At 45.0% G+C, this 20,700-nt stretch overlaps 1 protein-coding gene across 2 annotated transcripts in view; it reads left to right on the top strand.

Moving 5' to 3' along the window:
• SLC11A2 (solute carrier family 11 member 2) overlaps positions 1-20,700 on the top strand; it is a gene marked incomplete at its 5' end in the record, with an annotated part of 193,255 nt that overhangs the window by 37,355 nt on the left and 135,200 nt on the right. The gene's annotated exons all lie outside the window — the stretch shown is intronic.

Genomic DNA, 20,700 nt, shown 5'->3' with positions numbered 1-20,700 from the left:
AAAGCGGAGTTCCACCCTAAAATTAAACTTACCTCAATCTTCATGCCCGGGGTCACCTGAAAAACAAATGGATAATCGCAATTTTTTTTTTTTTTTTACTTACCTGGTTTAGAAGAAAATATACTTACCTTACTTCCTCTTCCTCCCCTCGGCGGCCACGGCGATTTGTCACTTCCTGGCTTGCAATGTTTCCTGGGAGCTGAACGTCATCGCTCCCAGGAATCAATGCGCCTGCACTGGCCCCCACGTCCGTTCCGGTGCAGGCGCCGTCATACCTTGCTAAACAACTTCTGGGCATGCCCAGAAGCTGTGCAGGGATGACGCTGCGGCACCGGAAGTGACGGCGGGGCCGGTTGAAGTGCACCCTAAATTTATACTTGCCTCCATCTTCTCGCTCCGGGTCACCTGAAAAACAAATGGATAATCGCAATTTTTTTTTTTTTTTACTTACCTTGTAGAGAAAATATACTTACCTTACTCCCTTCTTCCTCCCCTCGGCGGCCACGGCGATTCGTCACTTCCTGTCGTTTGCAATGATTCCTGGGAGCTGAACGTCATCGCTCCCAGGTATCAATGCGCCTGCACCAGCCCCGACGTCAGTTCCGGTGCGCGCGCGTCATTCCCTTCTAAACAGCTTCTGGGTATGCACGCGCACCGGAAGTGACGGCGGGGCCGGTGCAGTGCATCGTGGGAACGAAGAAGAAGGAAGAGGATGCAGAAGAGGATCGCGCTGGCTTCAAGCTGCCCACACCTGAGATGGCAGCGCTGGAGAATACTTTTTCAAGATAAGTATTTCTTCTAAAAGGTAAGTGCAACCCGGGACAGATCAGAGGCTAGCCATTGTGGAATGTACTAGCCCTGACTGTCCCGGGGGTATTTTTATTAAAAAAAAGCTTTCCCGGGGTGGAACTCCGCTTTAACTCTTTGACTATTAATGAACTATTTGACTCATTTTGGATATTTACATTACTGGTGGTGGATTTTAATAACCAAGTTTATTGATTTCATAACAGATCACTTATTCAGTACATATGCAATAGTGGCGTCTCCCATCTTTTTTTTATACACTGCTCAAAAAAATTAAAGGAACACTTTGAAAACGCATCAGATCTGAATGGGGAAAAATATCATGCTTGCTATCTATACTGATGTGGACTGGGTATTGTGTTAGGAATGGAAGGATGCCACATCATTTGATGGAAATGAAAATCAAAGTAAAAAAATTATGCAGCAGGCTAGTCCATTTTGCTGAAATTTAATTGCACAATACTCAGTAGTTTATATGGCCCCCATGTGCTTCTATGCATGCCTGACCAGGTCGGGACATGCTCCTGAGACAACGGATGGTGTGCTGGGGTATTTCTTCCCAGATCTGGACCAGGGCATCACTGAGCTCCTGAGCAGACTGAGTTACAACCTGGCAGCAGTGGATGGACCAAAACATAATATCCCAAAGGTGTTCTTTTGGATTTAGGTCAGACGAGCGTGAGGGCCATTCAATGGTATAGATTCCTTCATCCTCCAGGAACTGGCTGCATACTCTCACCACATGAGGCCGAGCATTGTCGTACACTGGGAGAAACCCAGGATCCACTGCACCATCGTAGGGTCTGGCAATGGGTCCAAGGATTTAATCACGATACCTAATGATAGTCAGGGTGCCATTGTCTAGCCCAGGGATTCCCAAACTATGGCCCTCCAGTTGTTCAGGAACTACAATTCCCATTGTGCCTAGTCATGTACGTGAATGTCAGTTTTACAATGCCTCATGGGATGTGTAGTTCTGCAACAGCTGCAGGGCTGTAGTTTTGGAATCCCTGGTCTAGCCTGTTGAAGTCTGTGCGTCCCTCCATGGATATGCCTCCCCAAACCATCACTGACCCACTACCAAACTGGTCATGCTGAACAATGTTACAGGCAAGCATAACATTCTCCATGACTTTTCCAAACCCTTGGAAGTCTGTAATGTGCTCAGGGTGAACCTGCTCTCATCTGTGAAAATCACAGGGTGCCAGTGGCGAGCCTGCCAATTCTGGTGTTTGATGGCAAATGCCAATCGAGCTCCACGGTACTGGGCAGCGAGCACAGGGCCCACTAGAGGACGTCGGGCCATCAGGCACCCTCATCAAGTCTGTTTCTGATTGTTTGGTCAGAGACATTCACACCAGTGACCTGCTGGAGGTCATTTTGTAAAGCTCTGGTAGTGCTCATCCTGTTCCTTCTTCCACAAGGAGCAGATAGCGGTCCTGCTGATGGGTTAAGGACCTTCTACTGCCCTGTTCAGCTCTCCTAGAGTAACCGCCTGTCTCCCAGAATCTCCTTCATGCTCTTAAGACTGTGCTGGGAGACACAGCAAACCTTCTGGCAATGGCACATATTGGTATGCCATTCTGGACGATTGTTGGACTGTCTGTGCATCCTCTTTATGGTCCAGGTATCGCCTCCTCATGCTACCAGTAGTGCCCTAGCCAAATACAAAAGTAGCGACCCTAGCCAAATACAAAACTAGTGAATAAGTCAGAACGGATGAGTAGGGAAAAAAATGTCTGTGGCATCCACCTGTAAAACCATTCCTCTTTTTTGGAGGTTCTCATTGTTGCCTGTCTAGTGCACCTGTTAATTTCGTTACCAACCCCCTTTGCTACCTTAACTGACAAGAACAATATCCCAGGAGTTTACGTGACTAGATGCTATACTCTGATTAAAGTGTTCCTTTAATTTTTTTGAGCAGTGTATTTTGATAGGTTATTGGTATGACGCACGTGTTATCACTATATTTAATTTGTACACAATGTTTTGATTTAGTTGGCAATGCATCTTGCAAGAATTTTTAAAGTAATTTAAAGGACACAGCGCAACATTTTACATTCATTTTTATATTTGCTAGTATTAAGTGTTTTTGAATGCTGCTTTTTGTTGAGAAATCATTTTGAATAACAACCCCCTAGCATTTCTGGCAGTGGCCATCTTGAATAAGGGCAAATGATTCATGTAGCATTTACTTCCTGGAATCCTTAGCTTAAGAATGCACACAGTGTGCTTAGCTGTGAAAACTCCTCCTCTCCTCCCCTCCTGAAGACTGCTGGGATGTATGATGACATTTGCCTAGGCAAGAAACCAGGAAGTAACAGATGAAATTTAGAAAAAAAAATGTTTAAAACAAATATGATATTGTTTCCGATCTATTTATTAGTGCTATCAGCAGTAGGATTAAAATAATCAATGTTTTCTCCTACCTGGCTCGCAAAAAAAAAAATGGATTAATGTTGATTGGGAGAGTAAAGTTCCACTTTAATATCTGTAAGGTGTAGGTATAGTTAAAGGTATTTATATGGAACACATAATGTAAGTGTTTTAATTAGCCTCTGCTGTCTTACCTGTCTCTAAAAAAAAAAAAAAAAAAAAAACTGAGTGGCTTAACAAAATTATTTTTGCACAGAACTTTGTATAATTTGGCAGTTTGCCTGGATTTAGGCTTTAAATCCCATTAGATTAAAATAGGACAATGGGTGTCACTGAGCGGCAACAATCTGACATCTGGCCAATTTTCATCAGGAAGTAGAGAGTAATATGGGAAAATCCCAGAATACCCTGTAAGGCTGATGATACGTGGCTGATTTTCTCACACGGTTAAAGTTACATTTCTCTTACGTTCATTGACAGACACAGCTCCTCTCCTTTAGTGTTGACTAAACCGAGTTTTAAAGTGTCACCTACAGGACTAGGACACTAGCCAAAAAAAAACATTTGGCACTCCTTTGGGCAGTCCTATTTAGGCATAAAAACCCCCTCTCCGCTATAGGCAGCCAGAAGCTTCCAGTGCAGTTCAACGGCTCTTGTCCCGCAAGTGAACGTCCCTGTGTTTTTGCATGCAGGGTCTGATGGTGACAATCTTCGAAAACATCTGGTATTCCCAGTTCCACACAAGGACCCTGCAGAAAGAAATCCTGTCCAAGTGGGACATGTTGCCTGCTTCTCTGGACAACCAGATCTGCCTGGACTGATTGACAAGTGCCACCTTACTCTGGTGGTCTTTGTCCCTACAGCCCGGGAAGCTCTTTCTTCCCCTTCATTGGACAGTGGTGACAATGGATGCCAGCCAGTCAGGTTGGAGAGGAGTTCTAGGCTCAAGGTCGCTTGAGTCTGGAGGAAGCTCGATTGCCCATCAGTGTCCTGGAACTTTGAGCCATCAGGCTGTCCCTGGAGCATTGAACAGATGATCTCAAGGGTCTTCAGATTATTGATGCAATCGGACAACGCCACTGCAGTGGCCTATGTCAATCGTCGGGGCACTACTCGACGTGCAACAGCGGCGCTGGCGGTGTCTCATATTCTGGTGTTTGCAGAACTTTTGTTCTGGCCCTGTCTGCTAGGCACATCCCCGGCATAGACCACTGCCTCAGCCATCAGACCCTAGGTCAGGGGGGAGAAGTCTCTACAATCAGGTTTTTCACCAATTCTTTATATTTAATGGGTATGCCAGATGTGGATCTGCTGGCATTCTGCCTCAGCTGTAAGGTTCCAAGGTTTGTGGCAAGAATGAAAAATGCTCTGACAGATGCAATGGATGCACTGGTGGTGCTGTGGGATTGGTACCATCTTGTTTAAGCGATTCCTTGTCTGCTATGCAGGATAGATAAAACGAAAAAAAATTGTCTCGCATTCTCATGTTCGGCAATCTAGGCAATGTACTCCTACGGGTTGTAGAGAAACCAGCACCGATCTCCAGCCTTTAATGGTTGATCACAATCCCTGGACGAAGTCATAATGATGAAACATGTCGGGACGTGGCTGTACGGAAACGCTTCCTGATTGGCCAGGAGGAGGATCGGTGTGACAATAGCAAATTTTAATTCGCTATTGTCACACAATGGGTGGGCTCCACTCTTTGCATCACCCTATTAGAGCCTCTGGCTGTAATCAGGTGATTAAAAAAAAAACCCATTAAGCTCCATGCGTCCGGCGCCCTGCTTTCAGATTAGGGGGCCGGACGCATGGATGGGGGGGCGGCGCCCCTGCCTCCTCAATACACCGGCCGCCACTGTTCCACACACTAAATAGTGCGGGGATCATAATATTTTAATACTTCCTGGTGGTTACCTCTTCGGGAGGACCTCCTGTCCAAGGATCTGGTCTTCACCCTGCTTTACTGTTTCTGAATTTGACGGAATGGCTATTGAGAGCCAGGACGGGCCTTTTCAGCTCAATGATTCCCACGATGTTGAAGGCTCGTAAATCTACCTCCTGTAAGATTTATCATTGCATCTGGAATGCATATATCATTTGCTGTGAGTCTTTGGGGTTCCATGCCCCTTCTTTGTGGGTGGCTCGGTTGTTGGCCTTTCTTAAATTGGGTGCTGACCAAAAGCTCGCCTTGAGTAGTATTAAGGGTCAGGTCTCTGACCTTGATGTTTTTGTTCAACGCCTCTTGGCAATGCACTTCTTGATTTATACCTTTTATCCAGGGGGTTCACCATGTAAGGACTTTGTGTGTTCTCTGTTGCCTCCATGGGATTTTATTTTGGTATAGTCAGTTCTCCAGAAACACCATAATGAGAGCATCCAAGATATTTCCTTGCTTACTTTCTCTCAGAATGTGGCCTTCCTGGTTGCTTGACTTCGTCTTTGCAGTTTTTCGAAATGGCAGCTTTGCCTTGTAGGCCTCCATATCCGATTTTGCACAAGAATAAGGTGGTTCTTTGTCAATTTCCTTCTTTCTGTCCGAAGGTGGTGCCGGATGTCCTCCTCCTTCACACCCTAAGGAGGTGGCCTTGCACTCCTTGAACGTGGTCTGAGCAATTTGTGTGTACTTATCTGTAATGGCCGCCTCCTGCTGGTTCGACTCTGTTTTTGCTTACAGGCAGTCCGAGGAAAGGTATGGCAACCTCCTCTGCCACTATTTACCATTGGATTCGGCAGACGGTTATTCAGGCATATTTCACTAAGGGGCAGGAACCTCCCTTCCTCATTACGGCACATTCCACTAGGGGGGTTGGTGCCTCCTGGGCATTCCGATATCGGGTGTCTGTGTCTCAGGTTTGCTAGGCAGTGACCTGATCATCTGTGCACACATTTACTAAATTTTACAAGGTTGATGAAGATTTTTGGCCCCAGAGATTTCCAGGCAGCTTTTTAAGGTTTTCAGGAGCCTCTTTGGGGGTTTGGAGTGTTGCATGGTTGTTTCCTTTTTTGGTTCTTTTGCCCACCACTCGTGGCACTGCTTTTGGACATGCCTGTTTGGTCAAGACTAAAGGAGATTAGCTGTGTCAATGAATGTATGAAAAAATGGGATTTCTCTTTCGTTCATTGACGGACACAGCTCCTGTCATTCTTGACCATTGGTTATACTGCCCCCTACAGGAGTAGGGCACTGGGCAGAAAAAACTTCTGGCTACACCCATGGCCAGTCCCAGGGGGTATACTCCTTCTCCCTGCTATAGTCACTCAGTTTTTTTCTGCCAATCAGGAGTAAGGACCTAGTTCCTTGCTGGGATCTTTGGTCCTTGCAAAATTTTTTAGATAGAACATTTTTTCCTCATGGATTTGTCCTGTTAGTTCTACAATCAACTGCCGGAATGGGCCATGGGCTGGATAATCTATATCCAGTCCCCCCCCCAGTCTGGCTAGCGAGCACACGCAGGCCTCAACTCCACACTAGGTTCGGCCGCAACATACCCCCACTGGACGGGGGCTGGCCCTGCGAGTTAAACATCTCGCAAGGTAGTATACGACCTTGCCTCGGGCTGAGTGGCAGCGTTCCTCCTGGCCGACAGCCCCCCATTTAGATGGAGAGGAGGATCTGTATGGAGCGGTGCCCACCTGGTTCCTGGTATGGTGAGTAGCTGTCCCCCCTCTACCCCTGGAGGGTTTTGGGGTGGATGTGGGCCCCTCCTTGGGACGGTCAGACCCCCGGGTTTCCCTCCTTCCCGCAGGCACCCCCCTTGTCAAGTCCCTCAGCCTGCCCCCCTCCACATACACTGGGTATTTTTTTTTTTGGTTGGTCTGGCCACCTTCCTTGGGTGGGGGCAGGGCGCTACTAGTGATGGGGCCCGGGGGTGCGGCGGCGGCTGGACCATCTGTCGTGCAGGGGGGGTTATATCTGGTGGGGGCTCCTGCCAGGGCCCCCCATCCAGCCTGGATCTGTCCTGAGGCCTGGTCCCCCCGTTCTGGGTACCTGTATGCCTCGTGGTCCCTCCATTTTGTTGTAGGCTGTGTGTTTCTATGCACAGCGGCCATTTTTGTGTAGTCCGGCGGCCACTTTCCTGTGGTTTGCCATTGTAAATAGCGGCGGCCATGACAGTGAAGCCCTGTTGGTGGCGATTTCGATGGAGGGAGCCCCTCCTTATCCCCTGGTGTTGACTCCTGGATCATTTAGCTTCCTGATCACCGCACGTGTAGTGCAGAATTTCCTGGTGCTTGCAGGTGTCTGTGTCGGTGGGTGCTGAGTCTGGTGGGGTCCTCTCCCTCTCTGCTGAGGATCGCTCTTTTCCTTGTGCTTAGTGATGGGGTGGTGCTGCCAGTGCCGTGGGGGTTGTCCCTTAGCAGTGTGTTACACTTTTTGTGGGGTCCCCCTGGTGACTCATGGAGTCCTTGGAGCATGTTTCCCCACCAGATCCCCTCTCTGAAGCTGCGGGGCCCTCCGGGTCCCAACCATCCATCCATCCATGCACGGATGGCGGTCCTGGAGTCCTTTGTGTTCCGGGCGGAGGCAGTTTGCGGGCGACGAGCTAGCAAGAAGTGCCCCCCGTCTTCCCCTGCCTCATCAGTCTCATCAGACCCTAAATCTTATTTGGCCACCGCGGATTTGGGTCACCCTGCTGGGTCTGCAATCACACGCCTGGAATCCTCTGATAGTGAGGATGATTCCTCCACGTCTGCGACCACGTACGAAAAGGCGCTGGTAGATGCATTGATTGTATCTCTACGTGAGACCCTGAAGATGGAGGACGCGGCTGAAGCTGTGACTGAGACGCAGGTACCCTTTTGCACTCACAAGCTATCCAGAGCGACAAAGGTGCTTCCTTTCCCTGCCTATTTTGTCAGAATCGTCGCAAAAGAGTGGGGACGACCAAAGCATCCTTGTGGGGTTCCTAAGCGCTTTAATAGGCGTTACCCCTATGAGGAGCCCCTTCTTAAGAAGTAGACTGTGCCACCGGTGGTGAATCCTCCGGTTTCCAGATTAAACAAGGCAACCATGCTTCTGGTGAAAGAGTCCCTGGCCCGACTGATTGGAGGCGGAGGCTGTGGCCCGCATTATGTATACATTAGGGGGTTCAGCAGTGAGGCCTAGTGTCGCAAACTCTGACCGAGTGGGCTAAGCTCCTAAGCCGTGACCTGGAGGGTGAACATCTCCCTCCTGCCTTTGCTGAGCTGACAGACTAGCTGGTCCAGGGGTTTGTTTCTGTGATACCTCCTTGGATGTGGTTCCCCTGATGGCTCGCCTCTCTGTTTTGGCGGTGGTCCTTCAGCGTGTGATTTGGCCTAAATGCTGGTATGCGGAACAGACTTCTAAGAGAGCCTTGACTGATCTTTCCTTTCAAGGAGATCGTCTGTTTGGAGCTACCCTGGATGACCTCATTAAAGGCCTCATTGGGGGGAAGAGTATCTTTCTTCTTCCACAGGCTACTAAGGGCAAGGAAACTCGTAATTGTCGTGGACCTTCCTTCTCGGCTGATACGGTTTTTTCGTCCCCGATGGTCGACTGACAAGGGCTCGAAGCCTTTCAGGGCTGCCTCTGGCGGCTCCAAATGAACCTTGTCTGTCATGCCGAGAGCAGGCTTCTCCAGACCTGCGGACAAGGCTCCTTAAGCATGAAGGTGCGCTCTTAACCGTGTCAGGGGGGCGTCTTCGCCGGTTTCCGGACCCGTGGACTTTTCTGGTGCAAGACAAGTGGATCCACAAATTTATTTGGTCCGGTTACAAGATTGAGTTTTGCTCTTGTCCCCCGGCAAGGTTTTCTCCTTCCAACCTGTGCCTGCCCGCAGACCGGTTACAGGGTCTGTTTGGGGCAGTACCACTCCCTGGTGCGTACTTTTCTTCAGGATATCCGACATTTGGTTCCTCCAGTGCGGTCTCCATTGCCGCCTTGGGAACTTAATTTGGTGCTTTCAGCTCTACAGAAGCCTCCCTTTGAAAATATTCGGGGGATTCCCCTGCTTAAGCTGTCCCAGAAGGTGGCCTTTTTTGGTGGCTATCAACTGGCGGTGTTATCCTGTCGTTCACCTTATCTGGTGATTCACAAGGATAAGGTGATGCTTCGCCCCTTTCCGTCATTCCTTCCTAAGGTGGTCTCTGACTTTCATTTGAATGAAGATGTGTTACCTTCCCTGTGTCCCAGGCCTAAACATCTGAAGGAAATAGCCTTGTATGCCTTGGATGCGGTTTGGGCAATTAGGGTGTACCTGACAGCTACAGAGTCTTTCAGGAAGTCAGACTCTCCTATTTGTGCTCACGGATGGACCACGCAAGGGTTGTCTGCTTTCTCTGCGACCATTTCCAGATGCATCAGACAGACATTGGTTCAGACCTATTCCATCAGGGGTCAGGTTCCTCTTTTCCCTGTCAAGGCGCACTCTACTAGGGCACTTAGTGCCTCCTGGGCCTTCCGTCCTCATGTGTCAGTGATGCAGGTTTGCAAGGCGGCCAGCTGGTCGTCGGTGCACTTTTACAAAGTTTTATAAAGTGGATGTGTTGGCATCTGCGGAGTCTTTGGCCACAAGGTTTTGCAGGCTGCTGTTTAAGAGGACCTGATCCTCTTTGAGGGTGTATTTGTTTTCTTCAAGTGGGCTCCAGTTGTTTTGATTGAGCCCATGTTGCCTGGTTGGCTAATGTTTAGCCTTGGAAATTTTTTGCTGTTCCCCCACCCCCCCCCCCCCCCATGTTTGACACTGCTTTAGGATGTCCCAATGGTCAAGAATGACGAGCCCTGTCTGTCAATGAACGAAAGAGAAAATGGTGTTTTTGACTTACTGTAAAATCTAGGGATGCACCGATCCGATATTCGGATCAGATATCGGCCCCGATACGGGCAAAATAGCTGTATCGGGGGATCGGTAAAATTAACAGATCCACGGGCCGATCCGGTTTTGCTCTTTATAGCTTGTGAGGGAGCAGAGAACAGCTGTCAAAGAAAAAAAAGAGCCTCCTGCAAATGCCTTTCAACTCTCCCAGTTAAGTAAACACAATGATTACAATGTATCTTTTCGTTCCGTCTGCCGGGGGGGGGGGGAGTTTAACCTCTTAAACACTACAGGGAGTGCAGAATTATTAGGCAAATTAGTATTTTTGAGGATTAATTTTATTATTGAACAACCACCATGTTCTCAATGAACCCCAAAAAATCATTAATATCAAAGCTGACTATTTTTGGAAGTAGTTTTTAGTTTGTTTTTAGTTTTAGCTATTTTAGGGGGATATCTGTGTGTGCAGGTGACTATTACTGTGCATAATTATTAGGCAACTTAACAAAAATCAAACATACAGTACTGTATACCCATTTCAATTATTTATTTTTACCAGTGAAACCAATATAACATCTCAACATTCACAAATATACATTTCTGACATTCAAAAACAAAACAAAAACAAATCAGTGACCAATATAGCCACCTTTCTTTGCAAGGACACTCAAAAGCCTGCCATCCATGGATTCTGTCAGTGTTTTGATCTGTTCACCATCAACATTGAGTGCAGCAGCAACCACAGCCTCCCAGACACTGTTCAGAGAGGTGTACTGTTTCCCTCCTTGTAAATCTCACATTTGATGATGGACCACAGGTTCTCAATGGGGTTCAGATCAGGTGAACAAGGAGGCCATGTCATTAGCTTTTCTTCTTTTATACCCTTTCTTGCCAGCCACGCTGTGGAGTACTTGGACGCGTGTGATGGGGCATTGTCCTGCATGAAAATCATGTTTTTCTTGAAGGATGCAGACTTCTTCCTGTACCACTGCTTGAAGAAGGTGTCTTCCAGAAACTGGCAGTAGGACTGGGAGTTGAGCTTGACTCCATCCTCAACCCGAAAAGGCCCCACAAGCTCATCTTTGATGATACCAGCCCAAACCAGTACTCCACCTCCACCTTGCTGGCGTCTGAGTCGGACTGGAGCTCTCTGCCCTTTACCAATCCAGCCACGGGCCCATCCATCTGGCCCATCAAGACTCACTCTCATTTCATCAGTCCATAAAACCATGAAAAATCAGTCTTGAGATATTTCTTGGCCCAGTCTTGACGTTTCAGCTTGTGTGTCTTGTTCAGTGGTGGTCATCTTTCAGCCTTTCTTACCTTGGCCATGTCTCTGAGTATTGCACACCTTGTGCTTTTGGGCACTCCAGTGATGTTGCAGCTCTGAAATATGGCCAAACTGGTGGCAAGTGGCATCTTGGCAGCTGCACGCTTGACTTTTCTCAGTTCATGGGCTGTTATTTTGCACCTTGGTTTTTCCACACGCTTCTTGCGACCCTGTTGACTATTTTGAATGAAATGCTTGATTGTTCGATGATCACGCTTCAGAAGCTTTGCAATTTTAAGAGTGCTGCATCCCTCTGCAAGATATCTCACTATTTTTGACTTTTCTGAGCCTGTCAAGTCCTTCTTTTGACCCATTTTGCCCAAGGAAAGAAAGTTGCCTAATAATTATGCACACCTGATATAGGGTGTTGATGTCATTAGACCACACCCCTTCTCATTACAGAGATGCACATCGCCTAATATGCTTAATTGGTAGTAGGCTTTCGAGCCTATACAGCTTGGAGTAAGACAACATGCATAAAGAGGATGATGGGGGTCAAAATACTCATTTGCCTAATAATTCTGCACTCCCTGTAAACCCATGACATTTTAGATTTTGAATGCACAATGTTATAAGGTATGTGCCGATACCGATCCAAAAGTATTATTTTGTTATAAGCTCACAAAACAGTACTTTCGGATCGGACTCGGGATCAGCGATTTCACAAAGCAAAAGATGGTATCGGGATTGGAACCAAAAAAGTCGAATCGGTGCATCCCTAGTAAAATCCATTTCTCTGATGTTCATTGACAGACACAGCATCCGCCCCTCTGTGGAGTTATTATTCTCCTGACACTGCTTGTAACAAAACAGAGTGACTATAGTAGGGCGAGGGAGTATACCCCCTGGGACTCCCTCTTGGACTGCCCAAGGGTGTTGCCAGAAGTTTTTTCTGCCTAGTGTCCTACTCCTTTAGGGGGCAGTATAACCCAATGGTCAAGAATGACAGGAGCTGTGTCCGTCAATGAACATCAGAGAAAGGGATTTTACGGTAAGTCAAAAATCCCATTTTTTGGTAAGCTACTCCCAAAGGAAAGTATGTCTAAAAGGATGCAGACCCTGAAAATGTTCTCATTAGTAATCAATGCAAGTGCAGTAGTTGATTGATAATTATGAAACTACTCCCATACAGATTCACTCTGCACGTGGACACAAACTGCTATTTCTTCAGAATAACAAAAGGTATGAATCTGCAACAAAGTTTGTTAAAAATCCTTGCAAAGTACATAGATTATCCAGAAGGGAATGTTTTTTTTCTCAGCAAAAATTGTTATGTCTTATTTCATAGCAAAATGTTATGATTTGGTGTGAATGCATTATCTATCCAGTTGTGGACTGGCAGCTCAAAGATACCTGTAATACCCTTGACTACAGTACATCCTAATTTTAGCGGTTACATTTTTGTTAGTAAAAATGTTTCCATTCCTTACCTGAGTAGGATACTTGGGGTGAGGGGGGAGGAGAAGTGACAGATTCAGGTACAGTGAGAAAAATTATTATTTGATCCCCTGCAGATTTTATAAGTTTGCCCTCTTACAAAGAAAAGAAGGGTCTATAAATGTATCATAGGTGTATTTTAAATGATAGAGAAAATTCTGAAAAAAAACACATGGTAAAAATGTTCTAAATTGAGTTGCAGTTTAGTGAGTAAAATAAGTACTGTACCAACCAACAATAATTATGGCTTCCACAGACTGGCTACAGTATGTGCTCATGTGGTACACAGATTAGTCCTGTCAATTTTAGAAGGTGCTCCTAATGACAACTCGTTATTTTTATAAAGACAATAAAAGTCACCTGTCCACAGAGTTTTTCTTCCATTCAAACCTCACCATCATGGGCAAGACCAAAGAGCTGTTAAAGGATGCCAGGAACAAGATTGTAGACCTGCACAAGACTGGAATGGGATACATGGACCATTAGCAAGAAGCTTGTTGAGGAGGAGACAACTGTTGGAGCGATTATTCGCAAATGGAAGACATACAAAATAACCTTCAATCGTCCTCGGTCTGGAGCTCAATGCAAGATTTTGCCTCATGTGGTAAGGATAATCATGAGAAAAGTGAGGGATCAGCCCAGAACTACACGGGAAGAGCTTGTGAATGATCTCAAGGCAGTTGGGACAACAGTCACCAAACAAAACGTTGGTAACACAATACGCCGCAATGGATTGAAATCCTGCAGCGCCCGCAAGGCCCCCCTCTTTAAGAAGGCATATGTACAGGCCCGTCTGGTGTTTGCCAATGAACATCCAAATGATTTAGAGAAGAATTGGGAGAAAGTGCTGTGGTCAGATGAGAACAAAATTGATTTCTTTTGGCATTAACTCGACTTGCTGTGTATGGAGGAAGAAAAATGCTTATTGCCCTAAAAACACCATCCCTACATTCAAGCATGGAGGCTGAAACATTATGCTTTGGGGCTGTTTCTCTGCTAAAGGTACAGACCGACTTTGCCACATTGAGGGGCCAATGGACGGGGCCATGTATTAAAAAATCTTGGATGAGAACCTTCTTTCCTCAGCCAGAACTGAAGATGGGTCATGGATGGGTCTTTCAGCATGACAATGACTTACCGCCAAGGCAACAAGGGAGTGGCTCAAGAAGATTCATTAAGGTAATGGAGTGGCCTAGCCAGTCTCCAGACTTTAATCCTATAAAAAAATTTATGGATGGAGCTTAAACTTTGAGTTGACCTGTGACAGCCAAGAAACCTTAAGGATTTAGAGAAGATCTGTAAAGACTGGACCAAAATCCCTCCTAATTGTGTGCAAACCTGGTCACCAACTACAAGAAAGGTCTTCTGTGCTTGCCCACAAGGGTTTCTCCAAGTACTAAGTCATGTTTTGCTTGGGGATCAAATTCTTATTTTACTCACTGAACTGCAGCTTAATTTATAGCATTTGTATCATGTGTTTTTTTTTCTGGATTTTGGTTGCTATTCTGTCTCTATTATTTAAAATCCATCTATGATAAAAATTATAGACTCTTCATTTCTTTGTAAGTGGGCAAACTTACAAAATCTGCAGAGGATCAAATCATTATTTTCCCCATTTGATATTGTCTTTTTATTAGGAAAAATCCATTTGATGATCAAATAATACAAATAAAAAATTGTGCCCTGGCCTCATCTGTAATGTACGATTCACTGTTAAGAAATGCCACGTACCAATCAACAAAAGTTGGACTCTGATTTCTGTTCAAGCCTCGACAAGGAAGTCTGAGCTTAAGGTATTACTAATCCCAGGACCCTGCATTCACTATATCTGGTCTCCCATAGTACACAGAACATGGAAATGCAATTCTTTTAGTAAATATAAACTGCTAAATACCTTTCTCATCAACAGTATATAGATGTCTTGTGACTTCTATCACTGTCCGGCCGAGCACTGGTTAAAGCTTGTAGAAGGAGTTTTCATTCTCCGACTGTCCTATGAGGCTGCATAATCCCTGACCCTCTGTCTGGACAGTGCTGATTGGCCCTGTGCCAATAACATGCACCCTCCAATGATCCACACCAAACTGAGCATGTGCAGAGTGCCCTTAAAGGCTCTGCCTTATCAGGACATGGATTGGGGGCTGTGGAGGAAGGGGAGGTTCAGAGAAGACAGGATCAAACAGCCTTTTTACACAATGCAGAGAATTAACCCCTTAGGTTCCACATGGAGTATAACAAGCATGCTTTACTGCATATGCAGAATGATTTTCCTGTTGTGGATTTATTAACACTTTAAATCTGGCTTCCATTAAAAGTCGGCTTGTAAAATGCTCTTGTTGTAAAGACAAATTTTAAAGAATTTACATGCTGGTACATGGTCCTTTGCCAGCTTTATACATAATTACCTACGTGTTTCTTCTGATGCACAGAAGTGGGGACATTCCTTTTATGTATGAATATACCCCATCACACGGAAGTGGGCCTATATTGATTAGGATACGAAACATGGCTATCTTATCCTCAAGGACCCCTATCAAGCCCTATTAAATCGCAAACCAATTAAAAGAGATAAATTACATTCATGTTTCTCAACTATCGATTTACTTCAGCTAAACAAACCATTGCCGAATCAATGAAAACTCCTACTCTTAGATTTTCTGAATCTAAAGTATATCTAAGTTTGTCTCAAACCATAACAGATAAAATGGCCCTATAAAAAAAACAAAAAACGCTCCAGATGTTTGAGAGTCATCTCTTAGAGCCAGTTCACACTACTCTGACTTGGGACACGACTTGTGTGTCCTCAAGTCGCCCCAAGTCTCTTGTCATCACAAATTCAATGTAAATGAATGAGAGCCGTCTTAATATGCACTACTGAAGTCGCTTCGACTTCAGAAAAGGTTCCTGTACTGCTTCAAGGCGACCTGTATCCGACTTGTGCACATAGACTTCAATGGGAGTCGCCTCTAAGTCGGATCCTTATCTATTTTCAAGCGACTGTGATCAGACTTTCCAGGAAGAAGAAAAAGATTAGCCAGGCATTCCCCACAGACAAAGTTGCCTATCATTTAAGTCTCTTCAAAGTAGTGCACAAGTCTCTTCCAAGTCTCTTCAAAGTCAGCCTAAAAAGTCGCTCCTTCATGGGGCGACTTTCTGGTCGCGGTAATGTGAACTGGCTATTAATGCTTTAATTCAACCCAGAATCCAAATCCTTTTGTTTCTTCGCCTCCCCCAGGCCATCCCCATCCTCGGCCTCTACTGTCTATTCTCTTAGTTACCATACCTTCAAACCATCCTCTGCATACACCTCTAGTGTGTGATCTTCTACAACGTCTCACAAGGCCGCAATTTACTTCTTGTGTCTAGTTATATGCCACCATTTCTCTAAATGTCTTCTCCTATTTATGCAGACCGGGATAGTGTTGCTATATTGCAAAATGGTAATGCTAAAGTTCTCTCTAATATCTGTGCACTTTGTTAAAACGAACATATTGAAAACTTTTTTTTTCTCATACGGTTCCCTGAATAATATTGAAGCTGACATTTTAACAGGCAGAACACGTTGCTGAAATGGCACTTTTCTATAGAGATTAAGGTTTTTGTTTTTTTTTTAACGTTATTCTAGTTTTTATTCTGACTCCGTTAACCTAAGATATATTTTACAGCATGAATTATCAGAATTCTCTGCAGAGTCCTGTGTGAAAGGAATTTCGAGCAGTCACATGTTCTCATACAGTCTCCTCTTTGTTTTCTGCCAGAGACTCTGCTTACTTTGATACCTTCTACCACTAGTCTTACTTTGATGATATGAAGCATTTAAGCAAGAACTTGTACTTAACTGATTTGAGAAGAGGTTGATGGAATGACCACAAAAGGTTAAAGTTTTCTAGGAAGAAAAGTGTGCAAACTTATTCATCACACAGTGGAGATACAGTTGTAAGCGTAGAAGCCCAGTAAAAGTTACAAGACAACTACAGTATATAGGATAGAAGGAAAATGCATTATACAGCAATAACTTTCATTGGGATATGTAGGTTTTAAGACACAGTTTACAGTTACTTCCAGCAGGTGCGGTTTTAGAGATTTAACTTGGTGCAAAAGGAGGACCAAGGGCACTAATTGAGTATATACTCAAGATTATTTGAGTAAAGAATACTATCCTCACTGTAATCTATTAGTACTATTTTAAATCTTTATGCTTACATAGTGACAAGCGTTTCTGATTTAGTCCTATACAACATCTGCATGCAAGAGTAACATTATTAAAGCCCAACTCCATTCTTTGCCCTCCCCTCTCCTACCTGAAGGTCCACAAGGCTGTATTTTGTGACATTTTTTTAGCTCCCCTTTGCAAAGTCGTCAGGCTGCTTGTTTGATGCGCTGGGTCCTTTTGTCCGGGCTGGAGTATTCCTTAATGATGCAGAGAGCCATGGTGATATCTGCAGAACTCCCAGCACCTTTTATATAGTGACTAAAGGGCTCTGGTGAAACCTTGTACAGGCGGTCCCCGGGTTACAAACAAGATGGCGACTGTAGATTTGTTCTTAAGTCGAATTTGTAAGTCAGAACAGGTACATTTTTTTAAGTGTAACTCCAGCCAAAAGAATAATTTCTAAGTTTTTTGGATAGCATAAGGAAGGGTTAACGCCCCTGTACCATTTGTTTTTCTGTCTGTACCCCTGTTCAGAAGATGTCACCTCACTTTCTGTCCCTATGACAACTGGATTTTAAAAAATTTGGGTTGTTGTGGAAACAAGTATTGGTGATAAAGCTTCAGTGGAAAACACCTTTTTCCCATGAGAACTCTTCCAGGAGTGAATTTCCCTTCCTAGGGGTAGATTTCTTCTCACTTCCTGTTGTCTCCCTCCGTTTTGTAAGTAGGAGTCGTTTGTTAGTCAGATGTTTGTAACCCCGGGGACCGCCTGTACTCTCCACATGTTCCCACTCTTCCGGGTTGAGTGACAATGGGCAAAAGAGTACTGCAGTGGATTTTTTATTTTAACATTACCTGGAGTAAGGAAAAAAATAAGTTAAAGAAACAAGACACTATTCCCTACAGAGGAGGAAACAGGATACACTTTTGTTAATACAAGCTTTTGCTTGTTATGTGTTTATAGGAAGATTGTTCGTAAGGCTTCTTTCACATTAGCGCGTCTCCAAAGCCACACAATTTCCACTGCGACTTTGGACTGCTTTTTGGTGTGGTTTTGATGTGACTTTATATCCCGTGGATCAAAGTAGTGCAGGAACCTTTTCAAAGTCGCTGCGACTTGAACAGGTGCCATTGGTGTGGGATTTGTCATGCCACTTTGATGTCCAAAGTGGCATGACAAATCACACAAGTGTGAAAGGAGCCCTAAAGCGTTTAAAGTTACCATCGGCTGCTTTGTTTATAAATATATACCTAAACGTACAGTCTATGGATTAATTCCAGCAGGATGCCAATGTTGAACTTTCCAGTGTTGCCTCTCATTTTTTTCACATGCTGTGGGGAAAATGACCTCTAATGGTGTAGGTTTTTCTCAGCCAATCAAATCTGAGAAGTTATATTCCCAGAACAGAATAATCCAGCATAGCCCATGGGGGAAGGGGGAAGAAAGGAAACCTTTTCTTTTTCATCTTCCCATGGTTTATTAGTTACCTCCACTGTCCTGTGGACATGTTAGGGGAAAGCTGACATCTATATACAGTATTCTGATGAGGTGTGCGTGCTTCTCTCACCAACTAATTGTATAGAAGTTGTTTTTTCCCAGAGCACATTGAAATATAAAGCTGAACTAATAAAGTGGTAGGAAAGTCCACTTTTGAACTTAATATAATAAGGCTTACATGTAGGTACAGTGAATATCTCCTACACTTGCACTGTTTAGGAGATAACTCGCATGGGATGCAGCCGGTGATGTCACCAGCGCATAATCTCTTAAGGGGGGTGGCATACCCGTGCTGTAACTTTAGAGCTCCGTGCTGGGGGTCATGCGCACAGGAATGGTGTCATCCCAGCTTTGCTGTTTATACAGCCAGAGCCCGCAAACCCAAACGGAAGACCGGGTGAAGATGGAAGCCCTGCCAGTGGTGACAGCGCACCACTGGAGAGCCTCATTCTAAGGCTCCATGTACACGGGACGCTGGAAATGGCCGTTTAGGAGCATTTGGGCGTTTTTTTTAGAAGCCCCTGAACCCATCTACATTTTATCTTATCTGTCCATGTACACCAGGTCGTTTGCGGGCAGTTGCGTTCAGGGACTTTTTTTAGAACGCAATTATTTGCGTTCGAACGTGTGTTTCCCGGCGTTTCAAACGCAAAAAACGCGACTGACCGCGATGACCTCTAGGAACGGTTCTTAACGCAAACGCCCGCTAAACGCGGGTACAAACGCGACCGAACGGACTTTCAAACGTCCTAAAAATTCCAGCATTCAAAGGGACTTTTAACAACGTCCCGTGTACATGGACCCTAAGGGTAATTCTTGCATATTGTGCTAGTATGCGATGCTTACTAGTACATAATGGCATTGCCTTGCAGGTGTTTTTTTTTTTTTTTTTATTCTTTTTATGGAATGTCTACGTTTAATACTGCTTTAATGGCCACTGGGGAAAAACCAAACATTTCTCATTTCTTTACTCTGTGTATAAACTACCCCCTCTGTCTTTCCTCTATGAAAGACTGCTGACCTAATATTTAATAAAAGTTTTTTTTATGTATGTGTAAAACTCAGCTATTTATCCCAGCCTCTTATAAATGGTACCAGTCAAGGGAGAGCTTTCTGTGTGCAAATTGACTTTTTCTAATTGAAATAGTAAATAGCTGTTATTACTTTTCTTTGCACATATACCCTGCTAACTCCTATAGAGGAAGTATTTATTCTGTAATAAAGCTTTAAAAACAAACACATGTTGGTAAATGAGCATTTTATAATTACAAGAATAAGAGGAATTACAAGATTATGGCATCTGCCCCACCCTAGGATGAGCCCAAGTGATGTTCTAGTTAATTCATTATTCATTTATATGTAATTATGAATGTAACACCTGTATACACGGGTCCCATAAGACAGATGCTGACTTTATTATTGATAATTGAAGCTCCAGGAAAACCACTAAATAAATATTTCTCTTTTAATCAGCAAAAGGTTTAAATAGAGATGACCTAAATCTACAGGTAAACTATATAGGCCTATTTCCATCTTTGTGCTACATTAAGGCCCCGTTCACACTGTCCGTCCATCGGACGACTCAGTTTATGTCAGCGGGGGATTGTTCCGCCGATCCCCCGCTGAGCAGGCAGATGGCAGCTGTATCTCCATGCTGTGTGCGAAGACACAGCTGTCAGTTGCCCATGCATCTCTATTACAGGAATCGGATGGGAACGGACCGTCGGTCTGTTCCCATCCAATACGCTGGACGGATGGAAAATAGGGTTTCCATCCGTCCAGATTTGACGGATCTGATCGGATGTCAGCGGGCATGTCTCCGCTGACATCTGATGCCCCATAGGGATGCATGGGGGGGGACCATTCAGATCCGCCAAAAAAACGGACAGGCGGATCTGAGCGGTCCGCCTGTGTGAAAGAGCCCTAAAGAGGAGCTCCGGTCATTTTTGTTTATTAAACATCAGCAGCTACAAAAACTGTACTGCTGCTGACTTGGAAACACACACTTAACCTGTCCCAGGATTTATTAATGTGCTCACCCGAGCCGTCCTCTCGCTCGTTTTTCTCTCTGGTGCCAGCATCTCAACTGTGGGCACCTGGCTGTGACAGCTTGCAGCTTCATAGCCGGGTGCCCACTGCAGATGCGTGAGCCAAGCTGCACATTGTGACTGGTCCCGCAGTCTTTGGGACCTGTGATGTGTTCCAGATGAACACGCAGGCAGGGAGGGGGAGAGGAGAACTTCCATTTGAGTTGCCTACCAGGGGTCCTTAAACTATGGCCCTCCAGTTCAGGAACTACAATTTCCATCATGCCTAGTCATGT

The sequence above is a fragment of the Pelophylax lessonae genome (assembly GCF_965119305.1).
Source record: "Pelophylax lessonae genome assembly, chromosome: 2".
Lineage (NCBI taxonomy): Eukaryota > Metazoa > Chordata > Amphibia > Anura > Ranidae > Pelophylax > Pelophylax lessonae.
The sequence above is the reverse complement of the archived record's forward strand: the minus strand, read 5'-3'. Positions and strand labels throughout refer to the sequence as shown.